Below are 26,659 nucleotides of genomic sequence, written 5' to 3' on the forward strand. Positions count from 1 at the left end.
CCAGTTTCTGAGCAGCATGGTCAAGTTCAGTGACTTTTTCACAACTCCAGCCATGTGAATTTACAGTAAACCCATAAACCTCACCCAACTAAACACTACACTGGATAGATCAGAATTGTCTCTACGAAACATCCTTAAATCCCAGAATCCGTATAGTCTCAATTTCTACTAGTCCCTGCCCAACTACATCTGTCCCTCTTTTCGACTCACATTGTGACCCCTCCAGCCTCACACTTTTTGTTCCATCCATTAATCATATTTATATGCCTACACACACCTATACTGTTTTCTTTGTGGTATTCCCTATTCTAATTTCAGCAACAGTTGGACATGTGGTTAGGTATCACAGAATTAAAATCAACTCCACAACAATGCTCACCTCATCAATCATTTTTATTAATAAATATTTATTTTAGAGAATTCGTTTTAACATAAATTCCATATCAGTTCACTTATAGGTCTCTCAGCATCCAGAACAGTTTTACTTGATGGCTTCTGGTAATCTATTGTTTTTACGCTGCCGCATGATATTCATTTCGTGTCTAATACATTGTCTAATGCACTCCATCTGTAACAAATTCATAAATGTATTTACCACTTGGGGCACAACATTTGGCTATAAAACAGCACAGCATGAAGATTACATCTCATTAACACAGCAGTAGTAAATGAGAAGTACTAAATAGACAAAAAAAATCAGCACAAGTATATACAGGCTGCAATATTTGTACAAGAAATGCACTAAAATATTTACTGCTAAGCTTTCAGATATGAGTGACATCACAATTATTTATGCATAACTAATGCAACAGTCCATCATAAAAGCATGTTGTATTCAGTACCATTAGTCAATAATACTGTATATGTGATAATCCTTTCACCATGTTATGTGTGTAATGTTATAAATAGAAACCGGATTATACACATGATAAAAACCCTAAAATATGCATGCAAATATGCATGAAAAGTGTCGAAATATGCAAGATCAAATAATAAAAAAACATGGTAGTTACTGTGTGCATTATATTTCAAAGTCGAACCTATACATATCAATTATAAGAAAGTGTGCCGGCCACACGAAAAATCAGCACACTTGGAATGCTGATATAATTTTCTGAATACTTTCTGGTAGAGGTTAGGAAGGGGGGCTTCTGGGATCATTTTCTAAAAATTTGCAAAATTGGGACACACATCGTGTTTAAAGAATTGTTCCTTTTTTGCTATTGTTGTCTGTAACAAGTGGATGTGATGCGAGTGAGTTGCAGCGAAACAACCGATATGTACAGGAGAGATATATTGCACACAGAGATGCATGCTCCAAAACTCCGTAATATTTTATTTAAAGAACAACATATGATCATGAATTTGTTTGAACAGCATTATCTTTTAATTAATACTATTCGACCAAAGCATCATTTACAATTTATTTTACATTTTTCTACTATTGTGAACATAAAAGACTAAGTACTGTTCTAAATGTTTGGTAATAAGATTGTGTCTTCGATCACTCAAAACATTTTTATAAGCAGAAAAGGACCGTTCTACATCAACTGAGTTAACTGGGCAGTATTTGAATTTGGGTGCTATGTTGGCACTTATTGTTTATGGTAAAAGTTCACCCATCCCATTAATAAAACTACCAATTTGGCACAAGGACTCAAAGCCTGGGTTATTGTTTAAAATGTTTTCAAACTTTTCTTTAAGTTTCCTTGGGAACACCTCCAGCAATGAGGAGTTCACTAGAATAATTTCATTCATTAACTGAATAGATTCATTCAATGCCAAACCTTGAGTTTCAAGCTTTTTAACACTTGCAGGTATATGGGAAAAATGAGTGCTTATCACAGCAATGTCTTTTTTAATACCGGAATCATTGAAAGATACCTTGCACTGGCAAACTGCCAAAGCCTCTTCAATATTAAAGTCATTTACTACCTCTCTAATGGCCTTGAAATGTTCATTTTAAAACAACGCAACTTCGACCTATGTACCTCAACAAGTTACCACTGGTTCAGGAGGTAAAGGCACATTTGGTAGTTTTTGTTTGTAGGTCTTGACGCGAGAATGAGCCTTTAGAAACACTTTCTTTTTGAATGAAATCAGTTTATTTACATTCAAAAACATGGAACATACTTCTTCAGCAAGGCAATGTATTCCATGAGCGAAGCCCATCACATGAATCAAATTGGGATAAAATACTCGGAGGACTTTTCCTGCTTTGATCATATTGGGAGCAACATTTGAAATACACACAAACACCGTTTCATCTGCAGAAGATCCTAGAAATATTTTTCTAATACCCTCATTCACAAATCTGGTGATCTTAGAATGATTTACTCTTTCAAGTTCTTTGCAGACCACTAAATAGGAAGAAGAAGGTTCTTCTTTTAAAGCACCAACAATTAAATTTGTAATGTAATGGCCACAAATGTCTGTAGTTTTGTCAACTGAAATCCAGATAATGCTGTCCTTGAGTTCATGGCGTATTTCTTCCAGAACATTTACATAAATTGTCAGTATGTAAGTTTTATGCAATGTTGATTCATCTGGTATATTTTTGATTTAAGCAATATTTGTGCAGGAAGCCTTCGAGGATAGGGTTTGTAAGTTTGTGAAGGGGATTTATTTTATTTATTTATGAATGCCTAACATAGACAGATGTTAAACCGACTTTTTTTGGTTACCTTTGGACAAATCCCTGCTACTGCAACTTGCTGTTGTCAGAAGTTGTGTCGTGGTCCTTTCATCTGCATTCCTGTGATATGGAGACTTGCCTTGACATGCTGGTCTATTTCAAACTGTTTTTGCATGAAACGTCTTTCTCGCAAACTCAACAATATAAAACAATTCCGTCATATGTAAATGTTCCAGGATGGTCAGCTATCCACAAAAAGACATTTCTTTTTTTGGGCAGCATGGCGCACAACACATTACACACTACACATTGTAAATGCGTTCAACCATGTACAAGTAAACAGAAAGCTAATCTGAAACAATGGACACGTGACTAAAAGCTTGCATAGTTTAAGTGTTGCCGATGCGTACGGTATGACAGCGGAGGGCATTAACCAGGGATGCAGGCACAGGAGCACTGACCCTGTCTGCCTGTTCATGCCTCTTCCACAATGATTTCGTTAGGCAGTGGCCTCTAGGTTAGCAATTGCACGCAGTTCTAGGTCGCAGTCAATCTGTGAGATATCAGAACTAGATTGAGCTTTGGTGGCCGAACTTCCCTGGATGGGGCCTCCTGGTCAACGATGCCATACACTCATTTCCATTTTAGATTGAGCTAGAGACGGCCCTTCTAAATTTTTAAGAATGTTTTTCAGAAGTAGAAGAAAAACACACACACACACACACACACACACACACACACACACACATGTACGTCCACTGTTTCCAGGCACAAAGGCCAATTTCTTAAGTGATGGTTTATGTATCAACCATAGCCTCTGGTAACAGAGGTACAAATTATATCACATTTTTGGCAAGCAACTGTTTCCCTATAATGTATCTCCAAGAACATACAAATAACATTTAACATAATGTGTTATCAAAAATGAAAGAGGAAATTATGTCTGGAGTCATACATAGCTCTGGGAGCCCCACTAACCAACGTTTGTGTGGCTGGCTCATACAGGCCTTCCAGTCCTCAGGGTAAGAGATAGAGCACAACTTTCAGAATCTTATTGGCCTAGCCACTGGAACATTACCTATACAACGAGTTTTCTTGCTGTAAAAACCAACAGTCTTTGATGTGGCATGCTTATGGCTCTGTGTGTGTTACCTACATACTTTCAGACGAAAACAGTTTTGTCTGAATACACAAGTAAATCAGAGCAAACTTCCTTTCACATATTCAAGAAAAGACAAAAACCTATGCTTCTGCTGCGATACTAATCAAGAAGAAATATTAACAATCAATCCTGACACTTTGTAATATGTAATAAGTAACTGTCGTAAATAAATGCTGCCAGTATTCGGTAAGTATAGATTATAAATTGTCGGCTAACCCATCAACCTGTACACATTTGACCTACATAGTTATAGAGCTGCACTAAGCCACACAATCTGGTGGATAAATTGGCTAATGATCAACCCACTGAAAGTCAGCCCATCTGGATACACAACTGTCAACAATGCCACCATCTGGCTGTCTTAAATTAGACTTAATAAAATTATAAGTAAGTCCACGAATAGTACAACTTCTTCTACAAGCTTAACATCAACACAACAATATCAATATATACTGTAAATTAATAGTTACATACATGATGTAGGAATAGATTGTTAACAATAAATATTGCTACTTGTCATGCAGCTTCTAAGAATTTTCTGTCCTTTCATACAGATAATCAGATAATTTACAGAGTGGCTATTAAGATGTGTTTTCAGTTGTCTTTGGAATTCACATGGATTCCCAGCTAACTTGTTTTACGTTAGTTGGGTTTTTGTTGAAGACATTTTCACATGAATGGAAAAATGGGCTCCAATTCTAAACAGGATGGCGAAGTATACATGGATATTATTTTTGTGTCTCGTATTCTCGTTTCGTAAATCACAGTTTTTCTTATTAAAAACTAATACCATTAAGTATCAAATATACTAAGAAATGATCCAAAAATTCCTATATCTTTGATGTGCTCCTTGCAATATTGCCTACTTTACATACAGTGTTCTTACCATTTGATGTTTCTAAACAATAAAAAAAAACTTTTATTTTATTTCCATTGCCCTAGAAGATGACATGCAGTAACAGTAGGAGAAATTACCTAACAATCTGTTCTTCAAACTGACACAATGAGATATGTACTGAAACCCATTAGAATTGCAACACCAGAAATGATACCAAATAATGAAATTTTACTTACTGCCATATACAGTATAGTAGAATACATGATTAAATCTTCAGGTGATATGGAATTATATACAGTGCAAAATTTAGTAGACAGAGTTCTTACCTATTCTTGCTGCAAAATGGTTCTAACCCAGCTTTGCATCGAGTCAAACTGAGCTTGGATGACAGATATGGCTATGTCATTCCATGCTGCTTCAGCTCTATGCTAGAATTCATCAACAGTAGTGGCTGACAAGAAGCAGCATACCAGTCTCTCAGCAAGCTGTGACCAGACGTTTTCAACAGATGAGAGATCTGAAGAACGTGCTAGCCAGGGCAACAATTGAACAGCCTCTGTGTCAAGGTAGGGCAAGACAGCACAGGCATACTGAAAGATAAAGTCAGCGAGACCTCTAAGGTAGACCACACCCATCAGCCTTAACACATCATAAATGAAACATCTGAAGTCTAAATTTCTGACCGTGCAAACCAGCAGTCACTGTGTTTGCACCAAATGGCACCTAGTATCATCATGCCAGGAGCTGACCCATATGAGTGACAAATGCAATCTGGAAATGTTTGTTGTCCTCATATCCTCCACACTTCAATATGCCCATCGTGCATTTGCACGAGAACCAGGACTCATCTGAAAAGGTGGCATGGCAAAAAAAAAAAAAAAAAAAAAAAAAAACACCTGCACATAGAAAGACTTGCTACAGTACAGTACGATAGTACAGAACGTGACTGAAAGAAATACGCTGTGAGATGAAGAGAAATGACACTTTTATTCAAAGACAATAATTACAATAAAGTCACCATGATTCATTATGGTTCCCTAAACACTACAAATGGCTGGATATGGGTCTTAATAGAGTGTGTGATCAGCATGGATGGCAATACATGCTCTGTACCTCACTTCCTTGCTGCCCACATGGTTAGTATGGAGTTCTTGTGGTAGGATGTTCCATTCCTCGACCAATGTGGTTGACAACTGCTGGATGTTTCCAGAATGAAATTTTCACTGTGCAGCAGAGTGTGTACTGATATGAAACTTCCTGGCAGATTAAAACTGTGTGCCGGACCCAGACTCAAACTCAGGACCTTTGCCTTTCGCACGCAAGTGCCCTACCACACTTGCCTACGAAAGGCAAAGTGTCCCAAGTTCAAGTCTCGGTCTGGCACACAGTTTTAATCTGCCAGGAAGTTTCACAACTGCTGGATGGTAATTGGTGCATTGGACATGGTGCAACATGTCTCCCTAATGCATCCCACATGTGCTTGATGGGGTTTAATTCAGGGGAATGGGCAAGCTGGTCCACACTGAATGTCCTCTCATTCCAAAAGCCTCCACCTGTGCAGTTTGATATGGTCAGTCCGGGCTGAAAACAATCCTGAAAAGATGCACGTGGGGAAAGAGTACAGTGTCACAATAATGCTGACCAGTGATTGTATCACGTTCAAAGATTTGGAGGTCATTAAGTCCATGCAACATTATGTCTCTCCAAATCACATCACATCACCTGGACCACCAAAACGATCATGTCCAGCAATGTTCGTGGATGCATTACATACCCTCATATGGGAGGGAAGGGCAAATATTTCACTCGACTATAGATACATAAAACCCAAGCAACTCAATGTTCATGAAAGTAGTGGCAGAAGAGGAGCCGGCATAGGCTATGAAAAAGCTGAAAGCAAATAAGTCTGCTGGCCACGATGAAAACTCCCTAATCAAGTAGGTGTCAGCAGAAACAATTACATCATTACTGGACATTGTCACCTGTTCATTCCAAGCTGGAGATGGTGCTGATGACTGCTGACCTGCCACATATTGCTTTGGTGGCAATGGAGACACTCAGGAGATGGAGCTTCACTAGACATGGTCTGCACCTAAACAGGACTGGGAAAGGGTGGTTGATGGAGTTAATTAGTAAGAGTATAGCAACAGAGAGTGGGGCCACACATGAACAAATACCTGTTGTAACCTGTAGGACGACTAGGATAAATCATGACAACACTCTCTCTCCCTTAAAAGTGTCTCAATCAGTTGATAGATTTTTCAACATGTGCATGGAAAACAATAGAATGCACTACACTGGAGCCCACAAACACCAGTGAAATTTACTCGGCATTATCTATTCTTCATCAAAATGTGCAATCTGTAAATAATAAAGTACACCATACTGAAGTTGAATTACAGTCTTTGGACAGCATAGTAATATACATTACATTGTACTGGTGTAGAGACACGGATATACAGCATATAATGCTATTGTTATATGAATGAGCAAGTTGCTAATATAAAACTACTTTAAAAGGTAGAAGATTGTGTATTTATATCAGAGGGGGTACACATTTTAGACCTAGAGAAGATCAGTGTAGATAAAGCATACTGCACTAGTGTCATATGAATGTGCAAATTGCTACTTTAAAACAACCTTGAAGGGTATAGAACTGTGTATTTATATCAGAAGAGGCACACATTTTAGAGCTAGAGAAGATTAGTGTAGATAAACATTAACAGACTGGACACTTTCTTCAACAACTTAACTGAAGTCCTAGAAAGAGTCTCAGCCCCAAATCTAACACAATAATTCGTGGAGACATGAATATTGCCATAGGTGTTGAGGGTGAATTAGTAATGACTTCCTAACATTTTGAACGTTTTTGGTGAGTGACAGATGATAAACGCTGCTGTTAGGGTATCAAAAAGTTCAGCATCAGTCTTAGACCATATACTTAAGGACACCAACAAGGAAAACTGTAAAATATTTATAAAAGCTCTCAGCATCTCTGATCATTACTGTCAGATAAAAAAGCTAAAGACAGTCTTGGTGAAACCCAAAAAACAGCAGGCCTACAAAAGGTTATTCTCAGAAAATAAAATACATACTTTTTACAGGGTACTGGCAAATAAAACCTGGGATGAACTGCACATGGAAAACACTGTAGATGCTAAGTTCTTTGAATTCTGCACATTTTTTAAATTACATTTTAAGGAGACATTTCTAAAAGCTGCAAATTTAACAGCAGCTACTAAGGAAAATGGCTGGATAACTGTGGGTATTAGGAAGTCCTCCCAAACACTTAAATTTCTCAGTTCTTTACAAAGTACTACACAATCTACAGTTCCTAGATTATTATCACAAATACAAGAAGATATACCAAAGGACACTGCTTGCCCAAAAAGGAAAAGGAAAAAAAAGTCACTAACAAAAATAATATATAATGCAGAAAATAAAAGCAAAGTAGTCTGGGATGTCAAAGAATGAAACTGGAAAAAGTAGACAAGTGTAGTAACATACAAATCAAAGTTGTGGGTACAGTAATAGAAAATTCATGGGAATTGGGAAATTTTGTAAATAATTATTTCTCAGGTATTGTGGGAATTTGATACAAAATTTTCCTAAAACATATGTAACAACCAACCACAACGACTTACACAGTACGCACAATGATGTTGTGCTTGAGGTCAGAGAGACAATCTAGAAACTAAAAAAATATGAAGTCACGCAGGCATAGATGACGCACCAGTCCCTGCTGTGAAGACATGCACACACAGCCTACAAACTCTGTTAATAAGTATAATAAGTGAGTCTCTAGTTCAGGTATTTTCCCAGAGAACTTAACGCATGCATGAGTTGTGCTCTTACTAAAGAAAAGTGATGTAGAAAGTGTTGAAAACTACAGGTCAGTTTCACTGCTGCCTGCACTCTCAAAAATAATTGACTCAATCATGAAAGATAGACTAATGGGTTACAAGAATATACAACCTTTTTAATGAAGCACAGTTTGATTTCCATAGAGGAAGAATAGCAATGTCAGCCATTACAGAGCTCACAAATCTGGTACTTGAACCTCTTGATAAGGATGAATGTGCTATAGGCAGCTCCATAGACTTTTGCAAGGCATTTGACAATGCTGACCATAAAATATAACTGAACAAGCTAGAAGCACTAGGTGTAATAGGAACAGCAAATTAATGGTTCTAGTTTCCCCTGGAAAACTGGGGGCAAATGGCAGAGATGCTTCACATGTCTGCTGCTGATAAATTTTTAGTAAAACAATTGTCTGCAAAGCAAACATATAAACATAGTATGCTGCCTCATGGTAGCATATCGGGTCTAGTTCCGTTCTTAAAATGTATCAATGATTTTCCATATAGTTTAATAGACAGAGAAAAAGTTGTGTTTGCTGATGACAGCAACACCCTCAAGGATGTTTATGATTGGACAGCATGTAATGAATTAACATTGAACACGAAGAAAACAGCATAAAAAGGGAAAACAACTCTGTGAAATTAACCCATAACTGGTACGGTTGAGTAATGCAGGCCCCATGGAATTTTTTTATTTAGTTTGAATGTTTGTAGCACTGCAGTTCTCGGTACCATTCAGACAGTGTGCTCTGAACTGCTGAACAGAGTGGTTGTGTTTACAGCAGGTACATTTGTGACTGTTGAACAATTCGTCTTTCCATTTGGGATTGACCCAACCATAGTGAGTATGAGATTTTGTTAACAAATTATTTTCTGCTGTCCTAGATTGAAATGGTCTTATCTTTCCATAATGAAATGAAAGTAAGTGACCTTAAATTCAGTGAATGGGTACATCCAATCCTTGTGAAGTAGAGATGAGTTCTGTTACACTGATGACTCAGCTTTTGATCTGGATTGTAGAAAATCGTTGTGAAGTTCTAATTCAGCTATTTTAAGTGTGTTCACCTTGAAATATTAATAACCATTATGATTATGTTGATTGTAAGAGCTTGTTTTATTTTCATTCCTGTAATTTGGAAATTAAAACCTGTGGTGTACACTGAGGTGACAAAAGTCAAGGGAAAGCAATATGCATGTACCCAAATGGCACTAGTATTGCTCACACAAGGCATAAAGAGGCAGTGCATTGGCAGAGCTGTCATTTGCACACAGGTGATGCACATGAAAAGGTTTCTGACATGATTAATGCCACATGACAGGAACTTACAGACTTTGAATGTGGAATGGTAATTGGAGCTACATGCATGGGGCATTCCGTTTTGGTAATCATTAGGGAATTCAATATTCCAAGATCCACAATGTCAAGAGTATGTCAAGAATACCAAATTTCAGGCATTACCACTCAACACGGAAAATGCAGTGGCGAACAACCTTCACTAAATGACTGAAAGCAGTGGCATTTGCACAGAGATGTCAGCGCTAACAGACACAAAACACAGGGTGAAATAACTGCAGAAATAAATGCAGAACATACAACAAACATATCCATCGGGACACTGCAGCGAAATTTTGCATTAATGGGCTATGGCAGCAGATGACTGATGTGAGTGCTTTTGCCAACAGAATGACATCACCTGCAGTGCTTCTCCAGGGTCTGTGGCAATATCGGTTGGACTCTGGACATCTGGAAAACTGGGGCCTGGTCAGATCAGTCTTCATTTCAGTTGTTTAGAGCTGATGGTAGGATTCAAGTGTGGTGCAAACCCCATGAAGCTATGGACCCAAGTTGTCACCAAGGCACTGTGCAAGCTGTTGGTTGCTCCATAATGGTGTGGACTGTGTTTACATGGTATGGTCTGGGTCCTCTAGTGCAACTGAACTGATCATTGACTGGAAATAGTTATGTTTGGCTACTTGGAGACCATTTGCACCTTCATGGACTTCATGTTCCAAAACAATTATGGAAGTTTTATGGGCGACAATGTGCTATGCCACCAGGCCACATTTGTTTGCAACTGGTTTAAAGAACATTCTGGTCAATTCAAGTGAATGACTTGTCTGCCCAGATTGCCCAACATGAATCTCATCGAAAATTTATGGGACATAACCATGAGGTCAGTTTGTGTACAAAATCCTGCACTGGCAATACTTTCACATTTATGGATGGATATAGAGACAGCAGAGCTCCATATTCCTGCTGGGGACTTCAAACGACTTGTTGAAACCATACCACTTCGAGTTGCTGCACTACACTAAGCAAAAGGAGGTCCGACACAATATTATAAGGTATCCCACGACTTTTGTCACCTCAGTATATATCAGGCTAAAAGTTTTATTGATAGATTTAACCTACTCCTAAATGATTTTGTTATCCTGTTTGAAGCTGTATTTCCTGAGAGAACTGCAAAAGTACCAATCTGAATTATTGCAGGAGAGAATGGCTTACTAAAGGAATTAAATCATCATGTAAAACAGAGAGAATGCTTTATACTTCACCCAGAAATTCTAATAAACTTCAGGATAGAGAACACTACAAATTAAACTGTGGCATCCTTAAGAATGTGATTAAAAAATTGAAGAAGACATTGATTAAATCTGAACTCGTAGCTCAAATAATAAAAAGAAAAACAATCTGGAAGGTGGCGAAAAGGGAGACAGGAAAAAGCTCAGGGGATATAGACAACATCAAAGTGTGTCATAATGGCAGATGGTAAGTGAAGGTGAAATATTTGCTAATATCTTCAACAACCATTTCTCGACAGCAGCAGATCAAATTGGTTGTAGAGGATCTATGGCTGAAGATAGAACCTTCTACAAAAATCAGTACGGAAAAAATTAGCCAGATGCACGTATGCTACAATACAACTGATGAGGCTGGGCAGATAAGCCACATTAAAAACAAAAATGCCACTGGTTTGGACAATATATTAATCAAAGTACTGAACCAGTGCTGGAAGTTTATCCTTAAGTTCCCTGTAATATATTTGATGGCTCTCTAACTCACAGTACTATCCCTGATATACTCAAATATGCAACTGTCAAATCATCACTTAAAAAAGATGCTAAAGCTGAGGTTTCCAACTGCCGACCAGTTTCATTACTAACAAGTCTCTCTAAAATCCTACAGAAGCTTATGTACAAGAGCAATTAAAAAGTAACAGCAGACTATCAGTATTAAATGCAATTAGCACGTCAGACGTTCTAAACTACCGGGAAGTGAAGATGCATGCTTTAAGAAAGTTCTAGCAAATGCCAACAGATGGCATGGCAAGCTGAATAGGAAAGACAGTTGAAACAAAATGTCTGCATCCCTAGATGTGTGCACCATAAAAGAACAGCAATCAATAATACAATTTTTGTGGTCGGAGGCATAAAACCTCGACAAATCCATAGAAGGATGGCAGAAAGGTATGGAGATAGCTGCATAAGTGAGAGAAGAGTGTATAAATGGGTAGATGCTTTTAAAGGTGGACTTGCGTGTGTCACAAATAAGCAACATTCTGGACGTCCCAGCATGGCGTTACTGATGAGGATATGTGACACGCAGACACCATGATTTATGGGAAATGGCATATTTCTGTAGAAGATTTAGCCAGGGAACTGAGTATCAGTGTTGGATACCCATATATTATTATTAGTGAGGTTCTGAAGTACTGTTTTCTGTGTGCATGATGGGTACCTAGGATGCTCACTGGTGAACACAAGATGATGTACGTTCAGGCTGCCACATCATTTCTGGTGCGATATAACACTGAAGGACAGGACTTTCTGACACGTATCGTCACAAGAGAAAAAACCTGGGTTCATCACTATGAACCAAAAAGCCAAGAAGAAATTCAAGTCTCGGCCCTCCACCAGAAAGGTCCTTTTCACCCTCTTCTGGGACATCTATGGGCCAATTTTAGAGCAATGGGACATGAATGGGCCAATTTTGGAGCACTATCAGCAAAGAGGTGAAACAGTGAACAGTGCCTGGTACAGTGCCATGCTGGAGAATGAGCTACAGCCAGCAATATGGAGCCATCATAGAGGACTTGTGTCTAGAGGTGTTCTTCTTCCTCATGACAATGTGCATCCCCACACTACCACTCCAACTCTTACCATCATTCGGTGATTGAGATTTCAGATTCTACAGCATCCCCCACACAGCCCTGATCTCGCTCCTTCCAATTGCTATGCATTTGGACCCCTAAAGGACAATCTCAGAGGACAAAGATTTGGAAGTGGCGATGAGGTTAAAGAAGTGGTGCAGTTCCTGCTGTGGGTACAACCACAAATCTTTTATTTGAATGGAATTGTAAAGCTGGTGCAATGGTGAGAGACCTGTATCAAAAGGAGGGTAGTTATGTCAAAAAATGACATCTTGTTTGTATCTGTAAGTGAAATATATGCATCACAAAAAATAGTTTTCTATTATTTTTTAAATCACTCTCTTACAACAGGATCACGAATAATCTAAATAAACACAATATGCTTAACAAAAATCAGTTTTAGTTCCAAAATGGTACTTCACCTGAACAGGCCATTTTCTCATTTGTCAACCATCTCCTCGAATCCATAAACAAAAAAATGTCACCAGTTGGAATCATTTGCGATCTGTCTAAATAATTTGACTGTGTAGACCACAAAATTTTACTTAGGAATGCTGAGCTCTATGGCTTAAAGGGTAAAGTAGGGATGTGGCTCGAGTCATTTCTCAATGACAGAAAACAGAAAATAGTGTTTAATAATTTTTGCAATGGCACATACATGCTCTGATTCAGGTAAAGTGAAATGTGGAGTATTGCAGGACTCAGTGCTTGGTTCCTTACTGCTCTTAATCTTTATCGATGACCTGCCATGGTCGATGAGCCAAAAAGCATATATCACCCCATTTGCAGACAGCAGAACCGTTATGATTGACAAAATGCCCAGTGCAGTGTAAATAACACCGCGTCCACTATATTTGAAGAAGCCCTAGACTGGATCACTTCAAACGGCTTGTCCCTGAATGTTAGCAAGACTCAGTTCCATCAGTTTCACACAGCACACAAAAAACAGGAAGATGTTGAAATAAAATGTGATAACAAAGAAATATTGAGAGTTTCGTCTTACAGACTGCTGTAGTTACATATTAATAACAACCTAAACTGTCAGTTCACATCCTCAATCAACATAAAAGACTGAATTCGACAGCATTTTCTATTCACTTGATTGTATCTGTTTGTGACTTGGAAACCATCAAAGATTTAATACCTTGGATATTTCCATTCACTTATGACATATGCATCATATTGTGGGGAAATGAGTCACACACAAATGAAGTCTTTATTGCACAGAAGAGAGCCATCAGAAATTTGAGCAGAGTTTGCTCTAGATGCTCTTGCAAAAGTTTGGTCAAACAAAAGAGAACCCTCGCCATGCAACACCAATACAATTTTTCACTTATGTGCTTTGTCAATAACGATCGCACATTCAGAGCTCTCATAAGGTTTAATTGTATAATAACAATTAATTAAGGCAATATTATATCATGAATAAGTAAATTAATATCTATTGTAAGCTAATAATTGAACGTTTCACTTTTATTTGCACGTTTTTCGGAAAAAGAAAACATTACATACGCACAAATTTTGACCACGTTTTCTTTATGTTGTCAGATACTCTAAGTTACATGATTATTACAGTAAAACACAGTTTGTGTTGTTAGTGTATTCTTTTACACTATGCCTTTGACTCTCTAGTCAGTAGCAAAAGTGAAATGTTCGAAAATAATTGAGAAGTTCATACAGTGTAGGCTATTCAATATTTTTCTCATGGTCACCTCCCTCTTTGCAGTCCCCTCCCGGAGATCCAAATGGTGGACTATTCCGGAATATTTGCCAATGGAGAGATCATCATGACACTTTTTCAATCACAGGCAACATGCCCTGAGGATACATGTTATGTGTCTGTAATGCAGTGGTTTCCATTGCCTTCTGCATCCTCATGCTGTTGATCATTTCTGATTCTTCTGCCTTTAGTGGCAGTTCCCCAACCCAAGGACAAGAGAGTGACCTGAGCCTGTGTCTGCTCCTTTGCACTCTTTGACAAGGTTGCTGGCACAGCTAAAGTGGCATCCATAATAAAATCCTTAACATCAAGGTGTTCTAGTGGTTATAATAACATATCAACAAAGTTAATCAAAGAGTGCTCATGTGAGTTGAGTTCTATCTTAAATTATTTGTGTAACCAATTTCCTATCAGTAAAACATTTTCAGACTGGCTAAAATATGCTAAAGTTAAGCCTCTTTACAAGAAGGGTGATAAAGAGATACTGTCAAACTATTGACAAATTTCACTTTTGCCAGCTTGTTCAAAAAATTTGAAAAGGTTGTGTTCAAGCATCGTCTTAAGCACCTGACTGCAAATAAGATACTGTCCAAGTCACAGTTTCTGTTCCTTAAGGGTTCTGATATAGAGAAAGCTATTTACATGCACAGTGAGAGTGTACTTGAATCATTTGATAACAAATTAGAGGTTACTGGAATTTTCTGTGACCTGTCAAAAGCCTTTGATTGTGTGAATCACAGCATTCTCTTAAGTAAATTAGAATATTGTGGTGTCACGTAAATTAGAATATTATGGTGTCACTGGCAGTGCTGCCAGATGGTTTGAGCCTCACCTAACTAACAGGAAACAAATGGTGTCATTGCAAATGAGTAAGCAATCAGTCTACATCTTATTGAGAATTAATTACATGTATTGTTCCTCAAGTTTCCATTTTGTGTCCATTGCTTTTTCTTGTGTACATTAACAACATATTGTCTGTTACATTGCCAGATGGTGGTAAGGTTTTTTTTTTTATCAACAGCACGGAAAAACCGTTATGATGTGGAACATGTCAAATGCACAAGAAATGCGCACAGGAAACAAGGTTTTTTTTTGCGTTATAGTGTTATACCTAAATATTTGTACTATCTATCCCATTCCCTTAAATGGCACAAAATGCATATATTATATCTCCAAACATTGCAATAAGTAGTAAGTCACGTACAGATTTATAAATGGCTGCTAATCAAATTTTCACTGACAATAAATGGTTTAAAGCTAATTCACTGTCATTAAAGTTGGAAAAGACCCACAACATGCGGTTCAGAACCTGTAAGAGATTTCTTTCCAGCATGTGTATAACATAAGAAGCTATGCAGATCAAAGGGGTTGATGGTGTTACATTTCTGGGATTACAACTCGATAATCAATTCAGCTGGGAAGGGCATACCACAGAATTTCTGAAGCACCTAAACAAATATGTATTTGCACTGAGGTTAATGTCAGGCATGGGAGATATAGAAAAACTTGCATACTTTGCTTACCTTCATTCTATTATATCATATGGGATCATATTCTGGGGTAACTCGTCTAACTGAGCAAAAGTTTTTAGCATGCAAAAGTGTAAATGAAACTCATTTGTGGTGCAAATTCAATAATATCACGTAGAAACCTGTTCAAGGAACTTGGTATTCTAAGCACTGTTTCACAGTACATTTATTTCTAAATGAAATTTGTTGCAAGTAATATGTCTCTGTTTCCAACCAATAGCTCAATTCATATTATCAGCACTAGGAATAAGAACAATCTATATAAAAACCTAAAATCACTTACCTTGGTTGAAAAAGGGGTCCAATATTCAGGAATGCACATTTTCGAGAATTGTCAGTAACCATTAAAAACTTGGTTTCAGATAAAGCACAGTTTAAACAGAGTTTGAAAGACTTTTTGATAGGCAACTATTAGAGATGAATATCTTAGACCAGCTTAAGTAAAAAATGTCAGTCAGATTTCAGTTTTGACAGTACTTGGTCACAACAATCAAGATTAGACATTTTGTGTATGATAAATTTGTTAAAAGTGCATAACTATGTTTCATTCTGGCAGAGAATTAATTCTGTAATACTAGCAGTTCCAGTGTACTGTAATGTGTTGACATATTTTGACAATCTCCTGACAAATCAAGGAAGTGAGCATTATATTCAAGTGTTTTATGCTATACATTTTCTGACTTGTTCCACACCCATGAGACTCATCTCCTTTTAGAGTCTATAGAATGAAAACCTAATCTAATCTACAAAATAAACAGTAGATATCATGATTACGATACAAGAAGTAAACACAGCCTTTGTAACGATATATAAAATCTCAGCGTGGTACAGAAGGGAGTACATTATTCAATATTAAAAGTAAATAAACACCAGTTCATATCAAGTAAATCATTGGGGATCTGGTTAAATTCAAAAAATAGCTAAAGCTTTATCTCATGAATAGCTTTTTCAGTTCAACACACGAATTTTTTTGAAAATGTGTAATACTTTGTGAACTGTTAAGCATTACGATCTGAACGTAGTATGTAGCACTGTGTCCCATTCATTGTCAGAATACTTAATACATGTTGCCCCAGGAGGATGGCCAATATTCAGAGCTATGACAGGAATGCTCATTTGAAGAAAAAAAATGTATACTTGTTTTTGGGCTTGTGACATATATGTGTGTCTTATCTATCCAATCTCTTTGAAGTATTGTTCTAGCACAAACATTCAGTAGTCCATGGTGTGTGAGTAAAGTAGTGCGAGGGATTGAGAGTGTACTAGAGAGAAGCATTGGTTAACTACACTTTAAACACAGGGGCTAAAATGCCACACATCTACATTAATGAAGAATACATAGATGTGGTGTACATTTATGGTTTCTGTAATGGTAAAACTCCTGCTGCTTCCAAATAAAACTGTCAACACTTTCTGATACATCAAATTCTTGATCATAGAGTGTATACCAGAATTTTCAGCACATTTCATGGAACAGGTATTCTTCCAAGATCCTATTTTTCTTCTGGACATGTACGAGAGGTGTTTGATAAGTAATGCAACACATTTGTTTTCTCAGCCAGTTGAAGTTGCAAAAATGTGAAATTTGTTGTAGGACATTGTGGAATGTTCCTGCTTAAATCCCTGTAGTTTCATGAAGTTTTGATAGATAGTGGCACTATACGAAGCTTTCAAAGTGGTGGCTGTAATGGAGGTGCACTCCAAGCAAAGTGCTGTAACTAAGTTTCTTTTGGCGTACAACCAGATCATCACAGATATTTATAGGCACCTGCTAAAGGTCTATAGAGACCTGACACTGAACAAAAGCACAGTGCATCATTGAGCGAGGCATCTGTCATCATCGCAAGATCACTCACATGCTGGCTGCACACAGTTGTGACTCCTGCAATCCTGGAACATGTGAGATGATCAGTGAATCACAATCAAACACTTCACTGCTCTGCTGCACTGCACTGCACTGCACTGCACTGCTGTTGGTAGTGCTGACACACTGGTCCGCCAGTTGGGGGTACTCAAAGGCATGTGGGGACTGATGACCATAGCTGTTAAGTCCCATAGTGCTCAGAGCCAGCCAAAGGCATGTGTCCGCCGTATTTCTTGCCACGTAACAGGAGGTCATACAGAGCTATGAAGAACCATCTGTGAGGAATTGCTTGTGCATTACAAGGCTGATCATGACAATTTTTTGTCAAACATCATCACCATGCAGGCACACAGGCCATCCCAGTAAGATGGTGAGAGGCTGTTGCATTGAATGGAGTTTATGTTGAAAAGTAGGATTTTCTAGCCAAAAGATTGGGGAATAATATGGTGTTTTGGAATCCCAAATATAACCAACCTGCTTTCAGAAATCGAAAATGTGCTGCATTACTTACTGAATGCCACTAGTAGTTCAACAACCTGTGTAGGAACAGCAGTACATTGTTGAAATGATGCAGCATAGTCCTACTACCAGCACACAGTGACTTTCTGCATGTATCATTGTCCCACAAACAAATGTATCGCAAACATTACATGCAGAAAACTTATACCCATTTCAAAGACAACACATTAAAACCAATGCCATATGACTTGAATTTTGTCACAGGTAAATGACAATCATCATTTGCTTCCATTAATATGGAATGGAATACACAAGAAACATTAGCGCCACCTGAGCTCCAGCTGACTGGTCTAAACAAGCTAAGATACGTGAAATGTCAAAATATACTCGTCTCAAGGCCCAACTGCAAGACAAGAATGTACAATGTCGACACACCGTGTTTAATCTCACGGATAAGATCTTACGACAACACAGTGGTTTCAGTGCTCAAGAAAGGTTTGAACTATGCATCAACTTGTGGAACAGCTCCAATCCAAAGTGACAGCTGGGATTCAGCAGGCAATTTTGAAACTTCCCAGTGATGTTGCGGAAGAGATTAGGAGAGACACCTGATAAACTTTAATACAAGCACTGCCAAAAAAGTTTAATATCAGTTCAGCATAAACAAAGTCTCTGCAAGACTTGAGAGCACACACACACCTCATTATTTTACCTGCCAACACGAGGAACACCACTGTCCTCCTCTCATGATCTGAATACAACAGCAAGATACATACACTGCTTGAGGCCATACATATCTGTATGGTGGACAATCTTATCAACAGTGATGCAAGTTTTCAATTAAGTGTGGCCTGGAATCCAGCACTGGCTGCCATTAATCAAAACAGGAGAAACAGGACCTTCTGACCCATGGCTTGACGTAGTGCACTGCTGAGGTTTAATTCAGCTTTTAACCACAGTAGCAGCTGGCAGCACAGTCATTGCCCACAACACATGTGCGGAAGGCTCACGCCAGGGGTCACTATCAGTGTCACTTTCTTCCAGCTGCGAGCATCTTTGCATGCATTTGTATTGCCTGCTCCTGGCCTGATAAATTTTGATGACACTGAACACTTATCATCGGCGCATCTTGTAGCAATGACAACAGCTGCTACCACCGCCTGAAGATGTTGGACAGTTGTATCAATGAAATATTGTGGAATGTGATCTAACTGCAAACCAAAGAAGAATATTTGCAACAGATCTGCCAGGAAAGACTGAAAAATCACAACATAATAATCACTGATAGGCACAGAAAAATCCACTTGCTACCATGGAAACCAATTTCTGAGTTTATTTTTCGATATGTCTGGTGTGGCCTGATTGGTAACATGTTGATAAGTCCAGTCATTTTAGTACAGCAAATGATAATACAGAATTACCTGCAGTTTTTGGAAAATTCGTTTGTCAAATATTTTGAGGATATTCCTTTGCCCACAAAGACTGCATTATGATGGAGTTCCTCCACATTTTACCAGACTTGTGAAGGGAATATCTCAAGCTCACTTGCTCTAATTGCTGGATTGTTTGTGGCAGTACAGTTAATTGGCCACAAAGATCAACAGACCTTAGAGCATTAAATTTTTGTTTATGGGGTTGCATGAACTCTGAGTTGTACAAACAGAAGGTGAATATGCGAGATGAACCGTTTCGTCGTCTTATGGACATTGCTGCAGGGCATTCAGAGGCACCCAAGACAAGCAACACAGCATGTTCTCCTAACAGTACATCAGTGCACTGAAGTTGACATAAGGATATTTGAACATTTATTGTGAACCTTACAACAGCTTTAATGTGTACATACAATAATTCTTACAGTTGAATGTGCCAAAAACACACATTTTTCAATTGATCCTTTGTAAAATGCATGTTGTGATGTTTATTAACTGTTGTACGTGTGTAAACCTGACAGTGTAATGAATAACAATGTACATTAAGTGTTTGAAATAGGGAATATGCCCATGCGAAGTTTTGTGCTTCAAATGATAGATCCTGTCATATCACTGAATATTGACCATTCCTGCTGGGCACCTTGTAAGTAAAAATCAGAATATAAGCCTTATAATTTGTTTATGTGCCTATTATTACTATTATCTGAACTCTTGGACTCACATTTCTTGTATCTGTATATGACTCACATTTCTTGTATCTGTATATGACTCACATTGTAAGTGTTATGACCGTTTACATATAGCGGTTACTGTAATAATCTGGCAAGTTCTATATCCTAACAGTACACTTGCATTAAGGACCCATTGAACTCCAGAATAAATAAATACCAGTTGTGCAACAAAAAATTCAACATGCCAGTTATGAACTAAGCAGAGATGATAAATTCATAGACTGTGTAACAAACACTGGTGAAAGGAATGTCATCGGCTTGTTATGCTCTTAGGGTTCTACCAGTGGTTTGCAACAGCCAACGTCTTGTGGTGGGGGAGAGGGGGTTGAAATACCCATCCTGCTATCCATATGCAGGTTTTCCATGGTTTCCCTAATACATTTATGGCAAATGCCAGAATGATTCTTTAGCAAAGGACATCGTCAATTTCCCTCTTTTCATATCAAACTGGAGCTTCTGATTCACTTAGCATAATAAGTGTTTAGCATTTTTCATACAAGTGATTCAGCATATATTATGGCTTAAGAAATATTGTAACACATATAAAAATGAACACTTTCAAAGTTATAAACAATACCCCTTGAATGCCCTTTCTGTGTGACAGTGGGAGAGCAATAAATTTTAAATATGATGAGACCAATACTCACTATCATACAGAACCAGATCGAAATACGTGCAAAATTGTCTTTAAACAATGGTATTTTTGTTATTTGTTACAATCATTTAGGGCACACATTAAACTAGATGTGTAAATTATCATAACTGAGAAAAAATTAATGAACAGAAACACACCAATCAATCTTTAGAAATTCATCAATATATAATGCTATCTTTTAACAAATTGGTTGTGATGTATAGTCCAATATATGTCGTATGTAGCATGCTACAGGGCAATAGATGACTAAAACCCTTTAAATACCTTAGCTAAGGCGTTAGCAACGAAAGCAGATCAATTTTGTTATTCAACACTAACATGATCAAGTGTGTTCTGAGTATTCAGACGTACTAGAATTTCTTATTATTTTAGTTGTCAATTTTCTGTTGTGGATTTTTTCCAAGAATAACTCTAGTACAATCAATGTTTGACGAATTTATGTCTTACAAAAGTCACCGGAAATGAAAAAATACTCTTTGCATAATTATCACGATTTGGGCAACGTGCGAGACTTATCAGAAACTAGATTAATATAAGAAGTAAAATATTGAGCTAATGGGGCTAAACATAGAACATGTAGCATTAGTTACAGAACTGCAGAACAAGCGTCAGTGGACTGTTACTGTTGTATTTAGGTGTACATGGTCACATTTCCTATCCACTCTGAACGTGTGCTGAAACTTTTTTTAAAAAAATGTGTTAAGTAAATATAAGTTTGTACGTCAGGACAATAACAAGCCCCAATTACCTCCTCTGGAGTAACAGTAGTCGCGAACAGCGACACGCACCGCATAACACATTTTTGTGCCACCTTTATATAGTCATCAATAAACTTGTCTGTCTGCAAGAGATAAGTTGTTCATCAGTATGAAAATTAATTACGACATTATTAATATGTCGTGCAAATTACTTACATCATCATCATCTTTTTTCCCTGACATATTCATCAGAAAATATAGTCCACGAGCTTACTGTAGTTGAACCACTTTTCTTCGCGCCCAAATAACAATCGACAGTGTATTACTTTTTGCGCCATGCAGTGTAGGTTTCGCGCCGAAGATATACTGGTTGACGCTCTTCATTTCTGTAAAAAAAAATTTAAAAAACTATACAGTTGAAAAGGCAACACAAATTGCGCAGTAAAGAATCAGGAGAAACTAAACTTCGGTATTACTAAGGAAATTTAGTTGTATCTTGGAAAATTCACTTACAACCAGGGAGGTGTTTTTACCGTCGCAGATCTTACTCGTTGAAAGTAGTACGTTTAGCAGTTCAGCGTAACCGTTAATTTCTAAGCATCACTGAAAGTGAATGACGATTCTGAGCTGTAAATTGAGGTAACTGAGTTACTTAAATATGAGCGCAGGAAATATCCAACTGTCGACGACGTTATTTAAATGTATGAACAATTTGATGCACTCTTAATGGCAATAGCGATAGATATAGTTTTTTTGTCCTTGGGTCATTCTGTACAGTGATATTGGACACATCATGCTTAATTTGCATTTAAAAATTTACAGTCACAAGTTTAAAATTAACACAATTATACGAATGTATCAACAATACGGTATAAATGATTGTCTTAATAAAGTAGGCCTATCTGAAAACACTGACGCACCCAAAGATATTTTTAGCATGTTACATGGAGTTACACAAATATACAGCCATAGAACACAAAAATATCAAAGGAACGCAAAGGACGACAGTAGCGCTACTAGCGGCCTGGCAGTGAACTATCAATACGTGCAAATATGGCGCGTAAATTCGTTTTTTTAGTTCGAAATACACTAATTAGATGACAATATTTCTCATTTAATGGGAGGTGTAGTCTAGTTGCATAGTGCGTACCTGGAAACCGAAACGATTTTGTGACCTTGCAAAATAAAACATTTGAGTAATCTCAGTCAAAAACTAAGATTAACTTCTCGTAGCTGGGGTTCACAATCATGTAAAATTTTGTAAATGACGTTTTGGTCGCTATTTGGCTGTAAAATTTTTGTTTGTAAAGCCGACGTTGCAATTTCGAACATGTCGCCACTATCAGCTGACCATAATTGGGCCTTACCACATGTTAAAACCAAATCATGTGACACATTGTGACACAGGAACCGGTTTCATTGCAGTGTGTTCCTGATTACGACTTCTTGTATGTATTGCACTCTTTGATATTGCACTGTGAATATGTTATTTGTGCTCTGCTTTACTTTAAACTTGTTTTGTCGCATAGCGTTCTGTAGGCTCTTATACTCTTCTTCCTGCTTACAAATCCATGTTTGAACTGCTAGATTTAAATGCATTGTAAGTGTATTGTTAATATTGTACTTTATTTTAGTTCGCATCCGCGTTCGTACTTTGTAGCCATACATTAATACGACAAAGCATACTCAGTGGCGAAGAGTAACACCATTCAAAGCAGAAAAACGTAGCTAACTGAACGCGCAATGTTAACACTCGGCGCGGTGTCTGATGGGAGTGACGATAAATGGGAAATGCCTTTACAGTCGCTCCCATCAGCTAACTTTGCGCGTACAGTACTCCTTCCGTCACAAGATGTAATAAAGCTGAATACTAACTCTGTCAAAAGCTGCTAACATGGAATTCTCCATCAAATGTGAGAAAATACGAAAACCAGGTGTGAACTAAAATGAGGAGCGCTGGAACAAAAACCGATTAATCTGCATTTGCTGTTAATACAGAAAGTAACAAATAGTGCTCTCTAAATGGCTCCACAAGCTATAAAAAGAAGAAACACACCATAAAACACTTGTTTTGTGCTGAAAATTATTTTGTGGCAGCATGTATTAGGCCTACTCCCATATCTCCCCCCTACAGCTCAAACACGCGAATACAGCAAAAGTGGATATATTGGGTTTTGTTCCGGCGCTCCTCAAATAAAGTAGAATACAAACTATATACTTATAGCACATTTAAATCGACCAACTTACGCACGGATTGGTAAGCAGGAACTAACACTATGCAATGAAAGCAGTTTCTGTTTTATATGAAACAAAAGTAAATATGGAATCATTTATTCCGCACAATATTACGGGTGTGAACAGAAATAAAGCAGAATATGAGCAACATATTCGCTATGCAAATCAAAGAGAACGATACACACACAAAGTTATAACCAGGAACACAATGCTATGAAAGCAGCATCTGTTTTGGACGATTTTTTTTTTTTTGCTTTATTGTATTTCAATTCCCCATCGGGGCGGGCTGGCAGCAGCATATGCGCTGCTCTTCAACCGAAAGACATAGAACAAAACAATAGAAGACATTTAAAAACAGCAAAGGAGAGAATAAGGTGAACATAGATATAAAAAAGGGGGAACAACATGGAAGGCAATAGAAAAAAAAAATGGGGTGACTAAAATGGAGATAAAAAACTGTTTAAAAGTAGCACACACAAAAAGCCACCCACTGCGACGATTAAAAGAACACAAGGCACAGTATAAAGGTATCGACGGATGGCATGGCACATAACATAACACTGACGGCGAACTTCAAGGCAGTACACAATTAAAATCACACCTCTTGAATCACAGGAGAAACAGCACTAGACAACACTGATGTGGCACACTGATGATGATCAATACAGAGGATCTGCCAGGCGCTAGGAGATGAGGGGGACCTGAAGAAGGGAGGGAGGGGAAGGGATGGAGGAGATGAGCGGGGTGCGCGCTGAAGAAGGCCAGGAAGGGAGGGATGTGGGAAGGAAAGAGGCAAGTATGGGGTGCAGGGTCTCAGGGGAGGGGGGGGGGGATGGAGGAAAATCCGCTCTGGGAGAAGGAGGGAAGAGGAAAAAGGGGGCCCTGGGGGGGGGGGGGAACAAGGCCAGGTTATAGTTGGAAGGAAGGGTAGATGTCACGGCGAAGTTAGTCATCCGGGAGGGGGAGGCGTTGGAAATTGCCCTGATGAAGGAGATGTAGGGTGTGGAGGTGGAGAGAGGGAGGGATACAGCGATAGAGGCGCGGCAACGGGCGGGGGGTGGAGAGGAAGGAGGAAACCAGAGGGTGGGGGGGATCAAGCCTGCGAACAATGTAAAGGATGCGGAGATGTTGGAGGAACAGGAGGAGGTGGGGGATTTTGCACAAAACGAAGACAAATATGGAAGACTGAATCACCCAATAAGAATCCGAGATGATGGATTGATATACCCGCAGCGTTACAAGAGGGCTGACAAGAAACCTAGGTCGTTTTACTGGAAGTTCCTATGAGTTTCATCCCCTCGCGTAAACGGTAACTGTTTAAAATGTACCACGGTGGTATGGAGGAAGTCTAGATGAAAAGTTTAACACAGGGCTCTTGCGTTTTATCAAGTCAGGGAACCACCTCAGCTACAGCGCGTGCACATCGTGCGAGATTTACAGTATTCTCACGTTCCCAAGCGCAAACTATTAGTCATAGAGAAAGAATGAAAATGACCTTTTTAGTCGGAAATTTAATGTAATTTAATTTTGAAGTGGAATACGCTGTCGCTACAGGCCGTGGTTTTCGATTTGTGGTACCATATTAAAGAAAAACAAAAAAAAAAGTGGCCTCCAAGCGCACCGCCACTCCCACACTCATCCATCACTGGTCATGACTTTTTGTATGTTGTTCATAGCACCCCTTCCTAACGGTTTACAAAAAATTGCGACTACACTAATTATTCCCCATATCCGACCTTTTTCAGTCTTTATGGACTGGGCTGTGTAACATAATAGATTAAGGGTCGACCTGCGACAGCAATCGCACAACTCGCGTACGGGCCGCTAGACGCCGCCGCGAGCGCTAAGAGTGCATTGCAGTCGCAAGCGCGTGTTGCGTACGGGCCGCGAGGTGCCGCCACGAGCGCAACCGTATATAAGTGCCGACGGAATTCGGCCAGCTCTCATTTTGTTGGCATCTCAGTTTTGCCTGTTCTCTTATTTGCGTAGTTGCTCAGCTCTTATTCGTTTATGGCTTATGTTATTGTGCTCTCTTTCAGCCATTCTGATTGTTTTGATTTACTCCCAATTGAGAAGTGCTCATTTTGGCATTTCACTTGTGCATATTTCTCATTTTGCTAATAATATGCTACTTAGCTTTTTACAGTTGAATTGATTAACATAGTCTTATGTACTGTTTGTTCATTTCAGCCTGTTCATATTTTGATGTTCTTTAAATACTGTAATAATTATCGAAGCATTTGTCCCCTTAAACTTGCGTAAAGTATTCTCGATGTATAATTTGTTCCGTGACACAGGTGTAAGGTTTTGAATATAAATTATATACGAAACTGTGCTTTAAAAGGAATTTATTTCTTCAGTTTGTACTGCATCAGACGACAATTTAGTGATATGAGGGAGAAATTTGAGGGGCGAACCCATGGAAATAGTCTTAAGTGATCCCCTTTAAAAATAAAAATTTGTGTGACACTGAAAGACGTGACACTGTAGGCACCGAAAAAATATATATAAAATTATACGTCACAGCTGCAATACCATCGGCTTAGGCGACTATTCTGTTACCGTACGTTATAAATTTTAACTTTCCCATGAGAGTAATGAATAAAAAAGACTTTTGTAAACGTTATGCAAAAACTACAAGGGGCGTTCAATAAGTAATAAAACACTTTTTTTTCTGTGCCAATTTCGGTTG

The 26,659-nt window shown here is 38.3% G+C and overlaps 1 long non-coding RNA gene across 1 annotated transcript; it reads right to left on the bottom strand.

The window, feature by feature from the left end:
• Window positions 1–441: 441 nt before the first annotated feature.
• Window positions 442–22,112, bottom strand: LOC126471607 (uncharacterized). The gene is made up of 3 exons (XR_007586348.1): window positions 21,949–22,112; window positions 21,783–21,875; window positions 442–568 (listed from the first exon to the last, which is right to left on the bottom strand). It is a non-coding gene; the product is annotated as an uncharacterized LOC126471607 (long non-coding RNA).
• Between the last annotated feature and the right edge of the window lie 4,547 nt (window positions 22,113–26,659).

The sequence above is a fragment of the Schistocerca serialis genome, chromosome 3, assembly GCF_023864345.2.
Source record: "Schistocerca serialis cubense isolate TAMUIC-IGC-003099 chromosome 3, iqSchSeri2.2, whole genome shotgun sequence".
Lineage (NCBI taxonomy): Eukaryota > Metazoa > Arthropoda > Insecta > Orthoptera > Acrididae > Schistocerca > Schistocerca serialis.